Below are 12,533 nucleotides of genomic sequence, written 5' to 3'. Positions count from 1 at the left end.
CTTTTGTGTACAAGTGTCTAGTGGTGTTCTCTCTCTCTCTCTCTCTCTCTCTCTCTCTCTCTGTATATATATATATATAATATATATATATATCCCTTTCTGTGTGGAACATACCTTAACGTGGTGAAAGGGGTTACATATCACCGTGATCAGTAAAGCTGTACTAGTCAAGGACACCCATACTAGGTTGGTTTGCTGTAGGCAATAATCATAAAGTCTCCACCATCACCAATCTGCAGTTGGCCATCGTGGTGAAGAAAATTGACCAAACATCAGATATGTCTGAGTTCTTTGTTCTACAGTACAATAATAAGTGCACCTGTCTCTAGTCCACTGCAGGACAAAGGCCTCAGACATGTCCTTATTCATGGGCCTGGGTTTGGCCAGTTTTCATCCCGGATTTGATATTTAAAAGAATGCTATGGCAGTGACTGAATCCTATTGTTATCCTAAGCCATCCCTCTGACAGAGGATGGCTTTCCAAAAGAAATAAACCGATGTTCGCTGTCGGATTCATACTGTTTTATATATATATATATATATACATATACATATATATATACACACACACACACACACACATATATATATATATATATATATATCGCTATCTGGTACTCAATTTATAGCCAAAATCACACTGCCTCACCAAGGAATCGAACCTGGGCGAGAAGAATTAGTTTATAAATATCTTATGGAGAAACTTGCGCCATTTATATGAGATCTTAAAAGAGCTGCTGATGGTGCTAGTGTGGAAGTGCCCCAAGGTTTTTAATACATTAATTTTAGATATAAATAAAGGATGAGAAGTTGGAGAACAGTATGAGACGAGATTCGTGCTGTGACGTCATTGTACCAGGACGTGTTTTGTTACTTTGTTATATCAATGGTGTTATGTAACCGAAGACTGGTGGTGAATTATAGTCTCTCTCTCTCTCTCTCTCTCTCTCTCCTCTCTCTCTCTCCTGTAAGATCACAAAAAGTAGTGTCTACAAACATTTACGTAGATTCTCTCTCCTCTCTCTCTCTCTCTCCTCTCTTGTAAGATCACAAAAAGTAGTCTACATACATTTACGTAGATTCTCTCTCTCTCTCTCTCTCTCTCTCTCTCAGAGAGAGAGAGAGAATATAAGATATTCCCAGTATGAATATGACAGTAACCATCGATATATTTCTTTTGAAGATCCATCCTCTGTCAGTGGGATGGCTTTGGATAATAACAGGATACAGTCACTGCCCTTTGCATTGTTTTAACTCAATTCGGGGATGAAATCTGTGCAATATATTTCCTTTGAATTAGCTATTTTGAATAAAAATATTCTTTATAATTTCATATATTTTTCGTGATAATAATTTTTCGATTATTGTATATTTTGTATATTTGTATATTTCACAATTTTGTAACTTTTTCGATATGAATATTTTTTTATTTTTTTTTTTTTTTTTCTCTGGGAAAATTTGTCTGATTTAGTATATTGTTGTGTGATTATTTTTTCCAATTTTATTTAGTTCTATGTGGATATTTTTTTAAAATTCGTATAACTCCCACATTGTGTATTCGCATGGTATAGATATGAGAGAGAGAGAGAGAGAGAGAGAGAGAGAGAGGCGACCGTCAACAAACATTCGAGGTGAATCTTAGTGAAAGAAAAACTAAATTAAAAACAAGAGGCAAAAGAATTGTGTTATAGGAGAGAGAGAGAGAGAGAGAGAGAGAGAGAGAGCGGAAGAGGGGTGTCCACGCATCAAGAAATCAGAAGGGAGAGAGATAATTTATATAAACCCAGAGAGAGAGAGAGAGAGAGAGAGAGAGAGAGAGCGTAGGTTACGGACATATAGTGTTAACTTTTTTTGTGATGAAATATATTCAAATTTAATCATTAATCGTTTTAGAAGTTTTTCAAAAGCTTTGCTGGTATAAGGCCATATATATATATATATATATATATTTATATATATTTATATATGTATATATATTTATATATATATATATATATATATATGTATATATATATATATGTATATATATATATATATATATACAGTATATATATATAGTATATATATACACACACGCAGGATGCCCTATACACATATACATATAGATACGTTTGTATACATATACAGTAACTAATGTTTTCTCTCTCTCTCTCTCTCTCTCTCTCTCTCTCTCAATCCATGTAAACTATCAAATTGTAATCCCTACAAATCCTTAGTTTATGAAATCCCTTTATATATATGATTTTAATCCTTTTTTACCTCGTTAAATCGCTGATATTAATCCGTATAAATCTCTCTAAATCGCTGTCGTATATAAGCATTTAATTCCCTCAAATGTGCAAAAAACCCTTATAGAAATCCCAGATTTATATTAAGTCTCGTGTAATCTATATAAATCCTTTTGTAAATCCCTTGACATATTCTCTCTCTCTCTCTCCCTCTCTCTCTCTCTCTCTCCTCTCTCTCTCTCTCTCTCTCATTTGTAAGTCAAGAGAGAGAGAGAGTGAGAGTGAGTGTTTCTGTATGGCTTCCTATAATGGGCATTCATCTAAATTCATAAGACATTTCATACTAATGTATGCAGAACATACACCACTAAAAGAGAGAGAGAGAGAGAGAGAGAGAGGAGAGAGAGAGAGAGAGAGAGATAGGCATTATGACTCAGCAAGACTTGAATAGGCGTGGCTTATGGAAAGGCAAAGAAAGGGTTTTTGAGAGAGTGGGAAAATGTCTTTTTTTTATACATAAAGAAAAGTTGTCTTAAGACAATTTTTATTTTTAGACAAACTGACAGAAAATGTGTTTTTTTTTTTTTTTTAGACATACAGGTGGAGGACATTTTTCAGTATTTTTAAGACTGAGAGACGGAAGAATTTTATGTTTTTTTTAGACAAACAGTCATAGAAAATATGTCGTTTTTTAGACAGACAGGTGGTGGACATTTTTTCAGTATTTTTAAGACAGATAGACGGAAGAATTTTATGGTTTTTTAGACAAAAATCATTGTTATTTTAGACAGACTGGAAAAATATATCTTTTTTCCAATATAGCTAAAATGTATTTTTAAAAAGACAGAAAAATTATCTTTCTTCAAAACAGACAGACGAAACTGTCCACTTCAAGACAGAGACAGAATGACAGGAAATAAGCAAGAGAGATGCTTTAGAAATGAGTCTCTTTCTTTAGCCTAAAGTGGAAATGTCCCTTTTATTAATAACAGCAGGAAGCTTCGACCATCGATGAAGTGGTCTGTGGTATGTGAGGATCTCCAAGTAGGATACTCTAGGCTTCTCAAGGAGGGGGTCCTTGTCTCATGGAGAGTCCTCATACCACAGATGATAATCTGCTATTTTTGGATTTTTAGGAAATCTCGTGGTGTTAATGTTGAAACATTGTGACCTTTGGAAATGTTCAGACGTTTGTGACCTTTGGAAATGTTCGGACGTTTGTGACCTTTGGAAATGTTCGGACGTTTGTGACCTTTGGAAATGTTCAGACGTTTGTGACCTTTGGAAATGTTCAGACGTTTGTGACCTTTTGGAAACCGTCCAAGTGTTTGTGACCTTTGGAAATGTTGAAATATTTGTGACAATTTGGAAACGTCCAAGTGTTTGTGACATTTTGGAAATGTTGAAATGTTTTGTGACATTTTGGAAACGTCCAAGTGCTTGTGACATTTTGGAAATGTTGAAATGTTTGTGACATTTTGGAAACGTCCAAGTGCTTGTGACATTTTGGAAATGTTGAAATGTTTGTGACATTTTGGAAACGTCCAAGTGCTTGTGACATTTTGGAAATGTTGAAATGTTTGTGACATTTTGGAAACGTCCAAGTGCTTGTGACATTTTGGAAATGTTGAAATGTTTGTGACATTTTGGAAACGTCCAAGTGCTTGTGACATTTTGGAAATGTTGAAATGTTTGTGACATTTTGGAAACGTCCAAGTGCTTGTGACATTTTGGAAATGTTGAAATGTTTGTGACATTTTGGAAACGTCCAAGTGCTTGTGACATTTGGAAATGTTGAAATGTTTGTGACATTTTGGAAACGTCCAAGTGCTTGTGACATTTTGGAAATGTTGAAATGTTTGTGACATTTTGGAAACGTCCAAGTGCTTGTGACATTTTGGAAATGTTGTAATGTTTGTGACCTTTTGGAAACGTCCAAGTGTTTGTGACCTTTGGAAATGTTGAAATGTTTGTGACCTTTTGGAAACTTCTAAGTGTTTGTGACCTTTGGAAATGTTGAAATGTTTGTGACATTTGGAAACTTCTAAGTGTTTGTGACCATTGGAAATGTTGAAATGTTTGTGACCTTTTGGAAACGTCCAAGTGTTTGTGACCTTTGTAAATGTTCAAACGTTTGTGACCTTTAGTTACAATCGAAGTTTTGTGACCCGTGGAAGTGTTGAAACGGTTGTGACCTCTGAAAAATCTTTAACTTTTTGATGCAATAAAATGTTTGTGACCTTTGGAAAATGTTTTAACGTTTGTGTCCTTTGGAAATGCTTTAACGTTTGTGACCTTGGGAAATATTCAAACATTTGTGACCTTTGGAGAAACTTTTGTGACCTTTTGATACATTTAAATGTTTGTGACCTTTGCATGCGTTCAAACGTTAGTGACCTTTGAAAAGGTTCAAACCTTCGTGACCCTTTTGATACGTTAAATGTTTGAGACCTTTACATATATTGAAGCATTTGTGACCTTTTGATGCATTCAAATGTTTGTGACCCTTGCATATGTTCTAATATTTGTGACCTTTGGAAATGTCCAAACGTTTGTGACCTTTGCAAAAACCTTTTTGAACTCTTGATACATTCAAATCTTCATCTGTTTTCGTTTGTTACTCTACCTTATTTATTGTTTCTTCAGAGGAAATGCTTTGTTGGTCAATTGTTTTTCTGCTAATATGTATTATTGAGGGGTAGAATCTTCCTTGACGCTGTCCTAGTATTATTACCTCTGCCAACGAAGTCGCGAGGAGGTTATGTTTCCCCCCCCCTGTTTGTCTGTTTGTGAACAACTTCCTGGCCTCAATTTTCCTTATAGTGTAGTGAAACTTTCAGAAATTAATTATTATGTTGAGACGGGAAGTGATTCAATTTTGAAAGTCCTATAGGTCAAAGGTCAAGGTCGAGCAAAAGGTTGAGAAATAAGTTGCCGTGGCGGAGATCTACACTGTACTGAGTGCCTCTCAGGTTGCTATATTTGTTATGGTCTCAATTCTTGTGTCTCCTTTTGCATGTTGTTTAAAAGGCTACGTGCAGTAGTGAAAAACTGTTACTTTGGAGTAACTTCCATCAATGTTTGTAGTGGGTGTTGCATATCTATGGCCTTCACTACTACTACTACTACTACTACTACTACTACTACTACTACTACTACTACTACTACTACTACTTGCTAAGTTGTAGTGCTATATGGGTGCTCCAACAGGGAGTATATCCCAGTGAGGAAAGGAAACAAGTGAAAATAGAACATTTTAAGAACAGTAACAATACTAAAATAAATATTCCTATATAAACTATAAGAACTTTAACAAACGTTTGTGATCTTGAAAACTGACCTTTGGATATGTTCAACGTTTGTGACCTTCCTTAGGACCCTGCAGGTCAGATAAAGTTACATTTTGATCATTCCTTCAACAGAACACGACCTGTTGTCTTATTCGGTTCGGTTCAAGTTAAATCAGCGGATTATACCTTTCAATTAAATTTTTATCCTTTGCCCACTCCATGAGAGAGAGAGAGAGAGAGAGAGAGAGAGAGAGAGAGAGAAAGAGATGTTGATCTTGTTCTAATTGATATTGGCACGAATTTGCTGATTCATGTCTCCTGAAGTTAGCAATCATCATCATCCTTCTCCCCCTTCTTCTCCCAAAGGGGGGGGGGGGGTTAAGGAGATGGCATTGCTCTCTCTCTCCTCTCTCTCTCTCTCTCTCTCTCTCTCTCTCACTGGGATTTAGGTTAATCAATCTTATTTTAAATTGGGGTTATCTTGAAATATGTTGGGAGGACCCCTTGAAGGAGGACATAGAAAGATGTCCCCTTGAAGGAGGACATACAAGGATGTCCACTTGAAGGAGAACATACAAGGATGTCCACTCGAAGAACATACAAGGATGTCCACTTGAAGGAGGTCATGGTAAGATGTCCCTTTAAAGGAAGACATAGAAAAATGTCCCCTTGAAAGAGGACATAGAAAGATGTTCCCTTGAAAGAAGGAGGGACATAGAAAGATGTTCCCTAGAAAGAGGGCATACAAGGATGTCCCCTTGAAAGAGGACATAAAAAGATGGCCCCAAAAGGAGGACATAGGAAAAACATCCCCTTGAAAGAGACATTAAAGATGGCCCTTAAAGGGAGGACATAGAAAAATATCCTCTTGAAGGAGGACATAGAAAAATGTCCCCTTGAAGGAAGACATAGAAAGATGTCCCCTCAAAGCAGGACACAGAAAGATGTTCCCATGTCCCCTTTTTGGGTGACATACCCTCACTCGTATATACAAGTGTACCACTCCTCCCACCATAAGTGTATCCTACACCCACATGTCCCCCATCCTACACTTGGGTTAGGGTTGTTTACGATAAAAGGGGGAGATTAAGAGTGGTTAGACGTCGTTACAACGATTGTGTTGTTAAGGGGGGCGAGGGTGGGGGGGGGAGAGGGGAGTTGTGATTGTTGACATGATATAGTCCTTCTTAATTCAGAATGTACAGTAGGAGCGAATTGCTCTTAGAGAGAGAGAGAAAGAGAGAGAAGAGGTCTCTCTCTCTCTCTCTCTCTCTCTCTCTCTCTCTCTCTCCCCCCATCTATCAATGAATGTCATCTCGTTCCATCGCTATGAGTAATGGAGACAGAGGGGGAAATACTTGAATTGCTAGTACGAAAACTACTCCATTATATTACATCTATTACAAGGGAGGAGAGAGAGAGAGAGAGAGAGAGAGAGAGAGAGAGAGGGGGGGGGGGCAAACACACACACACACACACACAATTGATAGCATCTTAATTTGGTTGTCCCGCGAGTGCTAGGGTAGAAAAGTTGATAGCATCAACCCTTGAAATTGATCCAAACTTGATCTAATTTGGGACTTCCGGGAGAGAGAGGAGAGAGAGAGAGAGAGAGAGAGAGGAGAGGACTCTCTTAACAGATTCTGCCATTCAAATCTGTACAGTAATCTTTGTATCCCCACTCCCTGTGTTGTTTACATGTTCACTCCCATTCCCTGTGCTCCCCGTCACCCCCTGCAAAGAGTACTTGACTTGCTCAAAAGCCTCAGATACACCCACACGCCATGGGTCCTCCCACACAGCCCACGACACCTCCCACGCCCATATTCCGCCCTAATGGAGGGTAGATTGGAAGGAAGTATCGTAGGATTTCATTTGTAGTTTGGAAGGAGGTTGTTAATCCTATTTAATCCTAGACAAATTCGGTTTAGATCCTTATGTAAATTTTAACGTTATTATTATTATTTACTGAGAGAGAGGAGAGAGAGAGAGAGAGGAGAGAGAGAGAGAGAGAGAGAGAATTAATTCAGGCATAGTCTTCACAGATTTGCAAATATGTATTTATGGTGGGAGGGGGAAACGAGGAAAAAGAAAAGAAAAGGACAATTATGGATCTATTATGGTGATAAGGCTCTTTCTCTCTCTCTCTCTCTCTCTCTCTCCTCTCTCTCTCTCTTTGTAAAGCTTTTACTTAAGCACCATATAATCTAATCAGAGAGAGAGAGAGAGAGAGAGAGAGAGAGAGTTGAACGGGCAGTAAAGTAAATGTATTATGGGAAATCTCTCTCTCTCTCTCTCTCTCTCTCCTCTCTCTCTCTCTCCAATCAAATTAAGGACTAAACTTAACTTCCCCCCCATAGTCTTACAGAAAAGACAATTTATATTTATCTTATATTTATCTCTTCCCTTGACTCGCAGATGGCCAGAGAGAGAGAGAGAGAGAGAGAGGAGAGAGAGAGAGAGAAGTATATATGTATTTATATATATTACTATGGGCAAAGTGGTACTGTCCTCCGTATTAATTGTACAGGTTTTATGATCATACTGTTATCCAGCTAAAAATAGTAAAACCCTTCTCTCTCTCTCTCTCTCTCTCTCTCTCTCTCTCTCTCAAGAACGTTCATCTTAAGTACAGTTTGGGGGAAAGTGACTGCCATTAGTTTTATTGCTTACAATTCTTCATAGATTCCCCTGACAAGACTTATCTCTCTCTCTCTCTCTCTCTCTCTCTCTCTCTCTCCTAATATATAGTATTTTGGCGGGAAATGTTGCATTTCTTAACAAATACTGAAATACTAGAAATCTTAAAATGATATATTTAATATATTGTCTGAAATATTCTATAAATATATTAGAGAAGAATACATACACACACACACACACACACACACACACATATATATATATATATATATATTGATTTTCGTATATATATGGCTTTTTAGCAGAATTATTCAAATAATTTCCACTTAACAAAGCTTCAATAGTATATTTAATGAATTACTTTATTTTTTATTTATATATTATATAAAACATCTAAAATAACAACTGTATTAAATTTTTATAATGTATATATAAAATAACATTTATGGAATAAATTTAGAATTTTAATTTTTTAAAAACACTAGTCTGAAAAACTAGAAACGAAAGTTTTGATTATGACAGTAGCGTAGCATGCTGAACGATAATCAACAGAATTTTCAATATATATTGGTTTTAAAAACCGTTATTTCTAAAGGGTGTTTCACTGAGTTTGATCATTTCCCCCCCAAAACATTTCGTTATTATACGACAGTAACGTTCTGTAGCCCCAACCTTGAACGATAATCAAAGAATCTTAAATATATAGTGGTATTAAAACCGTTATTTTTAATGGGGTGTTTCACCGAGTTGTTTCATTTTCCCAAAATATTTCGTTTCGATTCTAGTTTGATCCAGTTTGGTAAGATAAAGTTGCCAATTGTTAATTATTTGATTATATTATCGGGTTTTTAACAGTGGTTAAATGGTCATGATTAACTTGATTAATTTCTCATGGGTTAAATACAGTTGAATATAATCCTTTCAGATGGAAAATGAGGTTAGGGTTGATGAAATCAACCTCAATTAGGTTGATAAACCTCAATAAATATTTGTTTATATAATACCGATATTAAAACATTTGCTGTGTCTTATATAGTTTATAATGAATTAATTTATTTAAAATATTCATTTAAATTTTTCTCTTTTTCCCCACAGATTTAAATTTTCGAACGAGTGAAATTGCAGCTTTTTATAATATAAGGTAAGTCTTTTATTTGTTAACATATATATATATATATATATGTGTGTGTGTGTGTGTGTGTGTGTGTGTGTAAAGGTGAGTTTTATTTGTACATTTATTAAGGCCAATCCTTATATACGTTGGTATGCGGATGTAAAGCAGTTCTATAAATAGCATAGTCCAATTACATTAGTCTGGGATCCTATGCCCGTTTTCTATAAGGCCTTGGAAATATATCATTTGCCGATTTTTACTTATTTAATTTATTCATTTTGTCATTTATTTTTTTTAGATTTAGAATGTTGAAGGTTTTGATTCTCTCTCCCCTCTCTCTCTCTCTCCTCTCTCTCTCTCTCTCTCTCACATTCAGTGCACCCTTCTCCACGGTCCATTAAGCTAGCTGGTCTTCTTCCCCATATTCTCTCTCTCTCTCTCTCTCTCTCTCTCTCTCTCTCTCTCTGATGTACTTGTTTTCATTTATATAAGGAAAATAGTACTTTATATATTATTATTAGTAGTATTATTATTATTTGCCCTGCTCGAACTCGTTAGTTCCTTTGGTATCTGCAACCTCACCATCCTTGTGAGCTAGGATGGGAGGTTTGGGGAAGTATTTACTAAACCAGAGAGGCACTCTTGAACGCAGACCTCCGCCACCGTAGCTTATTTCTCGACCCTTTTGCTCGACCTTACCCTTGACCTTTGACCCAGGACTTTTCACTTCCTCGTCTCAATAATTAATCTCTGATAGTTTCAATACCTTCTTTTTTATTACTAAAAGTTGATATCATTGAGAAATTCATAATGAATATAGGATATACTAGTGTATGCGGCCTGTCAAAAATAATGGCTAAATGTTGAGGTGTATTATATATATATATATATATATATATATATATTTATATATATTGACTTTTATCTTTCTTCTTATCTTTCTTCGTGGCTAAGTGGTATGTCACTGTTGTTACAAGTTTCTGGACCCAGGTTCGATTCCCCGGCCGGCCAGAAGCTCTTGTTTTTGAGTTTGATTCCCTCTTGGGTCTCGGATCCCAAGGTATAGAGAGAATCCAGATATTAAGAGGAGTATAATATATGGTGTATTTGAATATATTTGGCAATTTTTCTAATTCTCTTTGGCAATTTTGCTAATTCTATTTTGCAATTTTAATAATTCTATTTGGCAATTTTTTCTAGTTTTATATGACATATATTCTAATTCTATTTGATAATTTTGCTAATTCTATTTGGCAAATTTTCTAATTTTATATGGCAAATTTTGCTAATTCTATTTGGCAATTTTGTTGAATCTATTTGACAATTTTTCTGATTCCTTTTGGCAATTTTGCTAATTCTATATAGCAATTTTGCTCATTCTATTTGGCAAATTTCTAATTCTATTTGATAATTTTGCTAATTCTATTTGGCATTATTTGCTAATTCTATTTGGCAATTTTGTTGAATCTATTTGACAATTTTTTCTGATTCCTTTTGGCAATTTTGCTAATTCTATATAGCAATTTTGCTCATTCTATTTGGCAAATTTTCTAATTCTATTTGATAATTTTGCTAATTCTATTTGGCAATTTTTGCTAATTCTATTTGGCAATTTTGCTAATTCTATTTGACAATTTTGCTGAATCTATTTGGCAATTTTTCTAATTCTCCTTGGCAATTTTGCTAATTCTATTTGGCAATTTTGCTAATTCTATTTGCCAATTTTGCTGAATCTATTTGGCAATTTTTCTAATTCTCTTTGGCAATTTTTCTAATTCTATTTAGCAATTTTGCTAATTCTATTTTGCAATTTTGCTAATTCTATTTGGTAATTTTGCTGAATCTATTTGGCAATTTTTTCTAATTCTCCTTGGCAATTTTGCTGAATCTTTTTGGCAATTTTGCTAATTCTATTTGACAATTTTGCTAATTCTGATTTTGCAATTTTGCTAATTCTATTTGGCAATTTTGCTGAATCTATTTGGCAATTTTTCTAATTCTCCTTAGCAATTTTGCTAATTCTATTTGGCAATTTTGCTAATTCTATTTGGCAATTTTGCTAATTCTATTTGGCAATTTTTCTAATTCTATTTTGCAATTTTGCTAATTCTATTTGGCAATTTTGCTGAATCTATTTGGCAATTTTTCTAATTCTCCTTGGCAATTTTGCTAATTCTATTTGGCAATTTTGCTAATTCTATTTGGCAATTTTGCTGAATCTAATTGTCATTTTTTCTAATTCTCCTTGGCTATTTTGCTAATTCTATTTGCAATTTTGCTAATTCTATTTGGGAATTTTGCTAATTCTATTTGGCAATTTTGCTGAATCTATTTGGCAATTTTTCTAATTCTCTTTGGCAATTTTGCTAATTCTATTTGCAATTTTGCTAATTCTATTTGGCAATTTTGCTAATTCTATTTGGCAATTTTGCTAATTCTATTTTGCAATTTTGCTAATTCTATTTGGCAATTTTGCTGAATCTATTTGGCAATTTTTCTAATTCTCCTTGGCAAATTTGCTAATTCTATTTGCAATTTTGCTAATTCTATTTGCAATTTTGGTAATTCTATTTGGCAATTTTTGCTAAATCTATTTGGCAATTTTGCTAATTCTATTTTGTAATTTTGCTAATTCTATTTGGCAATTTTGCTGAATCTATTGGCAATTTTTCTAATTCTCTTTGGCAATTTTGCTAATTCTATTTGGCAATTTTGCTGAGATCTATTTGGCAATTTTTCTAATTCTCTTTGGCAATTTTTGCTAATTCTATTTGGCAATTTTGCTGAATCTATTTGGCAATTTTTCTAATTCTCTGGAAATTTTTCTAATTCCTTGGCAATTTTGCTGAATCTTTTTGGCAATTTTGCTAATTCTCTTTGGCAATTTTGCTAATTCTATTTGGCAATTTTGCTGAATCTATTTGGCAATTTTTCTAATTCTCTGGAAATTTTTCTAATTCCTTGGCAATTTTGCTGAATCTTTTTGGCAATTTTGCTAATTCTATTTGGCAATTTTGCTAATTCTATTTTGCAATTTCAATAATTCTATTTGGCAATTTTGCTGAATCTATTTGGCAATTTTTTCTAATTCTCTTTGGCAATTTTTCTGAATCTTTTTGGCAATTTTGCTAATTCTTATTTGGCAATTTTGCTGAATCTATTTGGCAATTTTGTTAATTCTATTTGGCAATTTTGTTGAATCTTTTTTGGCAATTTTGCTAATTCTATTTGGCAGTTTTGCTAATTCTATTTGGCAAT

General features: G+C 34.5%; 1 long non-coding RNA gene across 1 annotated transcript in view; it reads left to right on the top strand.

Annotated features, from left to right (window-relative positions):
* Positions 1-9,295, top strand: part of LOC137633626 (uncharacterized) — a 123,977-nt gene extending 114,682 nt beyond the window's left edge. Inside the window, exon 3 of the long non-coding RNA XR_011042314.1 lies at positions 9,257-9,295. This is a non-coding gene — a long non-coding RNA (uncharacterized lncRNA). The remainder of the gene's footprint in view (positions 1-9,256) is intronic.
* The last annotated feature ends 3,238 nt before the right edge of the window (positions 9,296-12,533 follow it).

The sequence above is a fragment of the Palaemon carinicauda genome, chromosome 43, assembly GCF_036898095.1.
Source record: "Palaemon carinicauda isolate YSFRI2023 chromosome 43, ASM3689809v2, whole genome shotgun sequence".
Lineage (NCBI taxonomy): Eukaryota > Metazoa > Arthropoda > Malacostraca > Decapoda > Palaemonidae > Palaemon > Palaemon carinicauda.
This window is presented reverse-complemented; position numbering and strand designations above follow the sequence as displayed.